This window comes from Macrosteles quadrilineatus, unplaced genomic scaffold (assembly GCF_028750875.1).
Source record: "Macrosteles quadrilineatus isolate MER2022 unplaced genomic scaffold, UCM_ALF_1.0 Scaffold_4__1_contigs__length_99947679, whole genome shotgun sequence".
Classification (NCBI taxonomy): domain Eukaryota; kingdom Metazoa; phylum Arthropoda; class Insecta; order Hemiptera; family Cicadellidae; genus Macrosteles; species Macrosteles quadrilineatus.
Genome location: NW_026542597.1, coordinates 68,578,936 through 68,585,717, shown reverse-complemented (window position 1 = coordinate 68,585,717; position 6,782 = coordinate 68,578,936).

The following is a 6,782-nucleotide window of genomic DNA, read 5'->3' as shown; positions in this document are numbered from 1 at the left end:
GAAACGTTTATACAGTTTTGTAGTATTTAGGTAATTAATGGGTTACCTAATGTTAATGCTTGATAGTTTCAAGTAATTCCCATAGGCAACGAGGAAAAAATCTGATCAATTTGATTGAATTGTCTTTAAGTATTGAACTGAATTAAATAAGATAGTTAGCAAGATAGTTATTGACAAAGTATTCACTTAGTTTATTACATAGATATATATATTCCCATTGTTTAAGATAAAAAAGACACAACTGAATATAGGTTTTACACCAACAGAGCTATTGAAACAGCTACACTACCCTTTATCATGTTCCTGCCTAAATTAGTTTTCAACCAGTTTGCGACATTCTCTTCGACAATTAATCAGCTGTTTACATGGCTAATTAATGGTCAGCTGTCCGCAGCTAGTGTTGCTATTTTGCATCAAATTAACAAATTTGAAAATAGTTCAACTCCACAAATTGATTTTCTACTACCTCCGAAAGCATCACAGACCGATAGTGTAAACAAATTTTGATCTCGATGATAGTTTTACTATATTGGAATAGCGATGGATAATAAAATTAAGGTTAGGTATACTCTTTCTATCATTATATTGATGAGTTTATTGTAGCGTCATGTTTCACATAATGTGCTAATGAGGTAGTTTAGCCGAAACATAAACGATTATGGTTACCATTTGGGTTTGTTGATTACAGGCGAAAACAATTATGCCTTAAGCCAGGTGTTTTAGTTATTTAATTTACCAAATCTACATAATTAGAAGTTTTGTGGATCATTGTGTACCTGTTTCTGTTAAAGGATATTTATCGTAAACCACAAAACATAGATGTATATTTCGTGGCCGGACTGAAGATACAGGTCACGCATTAATCAAAGGACCAAGAGTTTCCAGGGTTCTTTCAAACAAGTTTCTCGTCGAAAAGTTTCGCTCATTGAAAGTTACCCTCATTTATAAATTAGCCAGCTAATGCCAGAATAAGCGGCCAACTTCCTAACTACTTTTAATTTACGTTGGTTGAGATTTTAAGTTAGGTAATTCGGGAAGATTCCTTCGAAATATGACTTTAATGTAACATAAAAACCGTACACAAAACAATGTTACTCGGGGTTATACACAAGTGAAGGAATTGAAATAGATCAAAATTGAATTATTAAGTGATTTATCATGAAGGACACTTATATTCGCATCAGGCACTATTTCTTACTTATTAGTTAGGTCAGTATTCTGCAGTTTAAAGGGGTTATAGAACCAAAAGATGACAATATCAAGAAGCTTAAGTCGTGGGTGATTGGTGGGAATAGAACCCGGCCTCCCACTACTGAAGGTCAGGACTAACGGGACTAAACCCTTGCTGGTATCGGCGCCGTTTAGGTACAAATGAAATTCATTAACAAAATTATTGAAGGGCAGACCATACATTATTCGTCAAAATTTAAGTAAAAAAGTTATCGTATAATATGAATAATAAAAGTATAAAGTAAATATTAAACAAATAAACCTGTCTTGGGTATACTCTTACAAAGAGATGTGCTTTTTTTAAAAGATATTATCGATAAATAAACAAATTGATGATAAAGGTTGACCCCGTACATAAGGAGGAAGTATAAGGATTTTTATAATTTTAAGGGAAGTTACTTCACTTGGAATCTTTTATCGGAAGAATGAATATTTGAATTTCAATTCATAGTTTTTTGAAGCAGGAATTGATAAAAGAACAACACACAGTAAGCTAAAATAGGTTTAGGACAAACTAGCCGTCTCGTTCACAAAATAAGTAAAAAATAGTGAGTTAAACATTTAAATTTCCATGTAGAATAACTAAAAACTTAATAAGTTGTTACCATTAACTAGGGAAACAATAATACATGATATGGAAATCAACAAATACAGGGGTTTCTTGTCAGAATACAGGACCATCCCAAAAGTGTTGTATGTAATTTGGTGTATAAGGCAGTCTCTGATATATGACTTAGGCTACATCTCATCAGCAGCCAGCACAAAAACAATGCAGGCTATACACACAGGACACAGTGGAAGGCACACTACAGTATACAAGGACATCCCAAGAGTGTTGTATGTCATCTGGTGTATAAACAGTGTCTGATATATGAACTTCATCTCACCAGCAGCCAGTACAAACACAATGTAGTCTATATACACAGGACACAGTGGAAGGTACACTCCAGTATACAGGGTCATCCCAAGAGTATTGTATGACATCTGGTGTATAGACAGTGTCTGATATATGACATACATCTCACCAGCAGCCAGTACAAAAACAATGCAGTCTATACACACAGGACACAGTGGAAGGCACACTACAGTATACAAGGACATCCCAAGAGTGTTGTATGTCATCTGGTGTATAAACAGTGTCTGATATATGAACTTCATCTCACCAGCAGCCAGTACAAACACAATGTAGTCTATATACACAGGACACAGTGGAAGGTACACTCCAGTATACAGGGTCATCCCAAGAGTATTGTATGACATCTGGTGTATAGACAGTGTCTGATATATGACATACATCTCATCAGCAGCCAGCACAAAAACAATGCAGTCTATACACACAGGACACAGTGGAAGGCACACTACAGTATACAAGGACATCCCAAGAGTGTTGTATGTCATCTGGTGTATAAACAGTGTCTGATATATGAACTTCATCTCACCAGCAGCCAGTACAAACACAATGTAGTCTATATACACAGGACACAGTGGAAGGTACACTCCAGTATACAGGGTCATCCCAAGAGTATTGTATGACATCTGGTGTATAGACAGTGTCTGATATATGACATACATCTCACCAGCAGCCAGTACAAACACAATGCAGTCTATACACACAGGACATAGTGGAAGGCACACTACAGTATACAAGGACATCCCAAGAGTGTTGTATGTCATCTGGTGTATAAACAGTGTCTGATATATGAACTTCATCTCACCAGCAGCCAGTACAAACACAATGTAGTCTATATACACAGGACACAGTGGAAGGTACACTCCAGTATACAGGGTCATCCCAAGAGTGTTGTATGACATCTGGTGTATAGACGGTGTCTGATATATGACCTACATCTCACCAGCAGCCAGTACAAAGACAATGTGGTCTATACACACAGGACACAGTGGAAGGTACACTACAGTATACACGGACATCCCAAGAGTGTTGTATGACATCTGGTGTATAAACAGTGTCTGATATATGACCTACATCTCACCAGCAGCCAGTACAAAGACAATGTGGTCTATACACACAGGACACAGTGGAAGGTACACTACAGTATACACGGACATCCCAAGAGTGTTGTATGACATCTGGTGTATAAACAGTGTCTGATATATGACCTACAGCTCACCAGCAGCCAGTACAAAGACAATGTGGTATATACACACAGGACACAGTGGAAGGTACACTACAGTATACAAGGACATCCCAAGAGTGTTGTATGTCATCTGGTGTATAGACGCTGACTGATATATGACCTACATCTTACCAGCAGCCAGCACAAACACAATGCAGGCTATACACACAGGACACAGTGGAAGGAACGCTACAGTATTCACGGACATCCCAAGAGTGTTGTATGACATCTGGTGTATAAACAGTGTCTGATATATGACCTACAGCTCACCAGCAGCCAGTACAAAGACAATGTGGTATATACACACAGGACACAGTGGAAGGTACACTACAGTATACAAGGACATCCCAAGAGTGTTGTATGTCATCTGGTGTATAGACGCTGACTGATATATGACCTACATCTTACCAGCAGCCAGCACAAACGTAATGTGGTATGTACACACATTATATAGTGTACTTTTTCAGGCAATGATATCGTGCCCCGACGGTTCGGAACCCACTGATGCTATAAATCCTATATAGAAAACAACGAGAGGTATCTTAGGCATTGAGATTGTTCTCTGTAATTGAGAACTCACTGTTTTAGAAGCCAGATAATAGTGATGGTTATTGGTAAAAATAAGTAGTATATGACTTAAATCCAATAAGTCGATTTTATATAACAATTGCAGTTCACTACACCAAAATATTCAGTTTGAATTGAATCAACATTGCGCATCGATAAAATATTTTAATTATATAATCGAAACATGAAATCTAATAGGAATAATACAATGTATTTCTATGCTCTGCTTTTGCAAACATGTTTTCAGTAACATAAACCTGATTCAAATAAAAGCTAAATAATTTAAATTATCGATTGGTTTTCTGAACAACAAACCATGACAGGAGAGTTTCATCAGACTCGATGTCCCAGGCGTGTATTTTGTGTATTTTACCTGTACAGTCAATTGTCTAGGGATTAATACATACGGTATTGTCTAGTTTGGTATATAGAGCAGCGCCAGTCCAATGGATATAAATACACCGTTTAGAGAAATAATCGTATTAGTTTTTCAAAATGGTAACCTTTTTTAATCACATCAATTTTTTTTGGACTGAAAGGCGTGTTTCTCATTTGTGTTCAATGAGAACAAGTTCTCTAAGGCATACAAAAATAATAAGACAAATAGAACTCGTTTATGAAGAAATCTTAAAACTACGAATTCCTTCCTAAATAATTCAGACTCGGCTTTTTGCAATCTGTTAAAGAAAACCTTTTAGAAATCTTATCATACAATGTTGTATTTAAAATGCATTAGGTGGATTGGCAATGCAAAAAATACTTATCCAATGCAAGTAAACGCTCCAGATGTACTTAGTTTTAATAGACTGCCACTAAAACGACCTAATGCTTCTAAAATAAATGCTAGAGTTTCTTATACAAACCCTACTTTGAGCATTCCGACACATTCAAAGCTATCCCTGCAAATACAGTTTTATGACTATCTAGAGCTTAGACGGGATTTGCAGAGAGGCAGTTTCCTTTTACAAGCCTGGATTCACACTGTTTCTTTAAGGTTTTATAAAGTAGTAAAAAGTGTTTTAAGAAAACAGTTTTTTTCAAAGTAATATACTAAGAATTTAATAAAATACAAAGGCAAATTCCTTTTTTTAGGGTGGGTAAACTCTGAATTACATAGGTAGTGGTTTAAATACCTATATTTTATACAGGATCACCGATGTACATGTATTTATACAAATCATGGATAATTTATCTGCATATACAGCGTTAAGGCATTAATTTGTATGGACATTTTTGTTAAATCGCCTTTAAAATTAATAAAAACGTAAATTTATAACCATACAAGAAAATTGTTTAAATTGCTACGGCCTGGAAAATTATAAAATAGATTGAACCTAATTGTAGGGTAAAAAGACGACATGATCTTTCTTTTATGAGCTATTATTAAGTTTATTATCAGTATCGTTAAAAGTATGGGGGAGCGAGCTGGTGTAGAGCTGGGGGCTTCGGAGCAAGAGGTCTCGGGTTCATACCTCGCCAATCCCCAATGGATTTTTTCTATGTGATAATATCGTAACTCTCAAGGACTAGACTGAAGTAATGTGTAAAACAGTGCTAGAACCTATCGTCCTAGGATGTGAAGGTGGGCGAAAATCATTAAAGGTATAGTCTAAACACATAGGACAGATATCCTCCTTAAAACTGTCTTCAGTTGATCTATAATATTGACGAATACATAAAAGAGTATTTACTCACAATGCTGAGTTGTTAGGTACGAGGTAAGTTTTAATGAAAGCTTAATATCCCGTAAAGGTAATTCATTTCCCAATTCCCCACGCGGTAGTTTATAATCGAATTTACAACTGAAAGCCCAACTCATTAGAAGCTTTCTACTCCATTTAGCCCAACGCTTTGTTAGCCTTGATTGGTAAACAACTTGATCTACACATAGGTTATTGAATTGAACCATACAGCATTCTTGTGTGCGTAGCATTGTGCCATGTCTAGTTTAACACGACACGACTGCTTCCAGAAAACAATTTGTTTATTGTAAAATTTCACGCAATGTTTATTTGAGAAACTACTGAAGCCAGTGATAAAATACTAAACTAATAAAACCCAATTGATAACAAAGGTACAAAACAAAGACACTCTAGGCATATTTGAGTAATATGCATAGGAATTACTAAGACCCATCTTCTTTGAGAGAAACTAATAAAAAAGTAAGGCGTGCGAATGTTTGATGTGAACAAAAGAAGTTGCCCTGGCGTTGTATTCAGCCTTCTTATCGAAAGGAGTTAAACCTTATATCCGAGATAAGATTCATGCTATTCATATATTCCTTGTAATACGTTTTATCGTACATAATTCACAAGTGTTGAAAATGTTTGGCAATGCATCTCTTTATATGAGCCCATCGCTTTAATATTACAACGTTGTGAAATTTAAAATCGTATATCTTATTGCATGTACCAGTATTTACACTGAACAATTAGTGATTGGTGAATAGTGAATTAGTGATTGTAGCAGTGTTCAAATAATTTATTTCATACTACTACTGCATAATAATGTGATTCAGTCGAATGAAAAAAAAAACTTGATCTCATACTTTAAAGGACACGAGAATATTTAATCGATGTTTGCCTCAAAATGTAGTCAAGCCTACCGATAGGAAACTAGAAATAAGAAAAAATAACTTAGTCTGTATTTTGCTTACACCAGTGTACTTTGACAATCGGATGTTTTTATTCACTACATTCTTATAAAAAGGATTAAAATTATTTGAAAATAAGATAACTAAAAAACAAAATGTACCCAAGAATAAAACAAATCAATTGCATACACTATGTAGATCTAAGTGGTTCAATATATCTGTTAAACCTTGACTTCCTTATAAAATACCTTTAACTT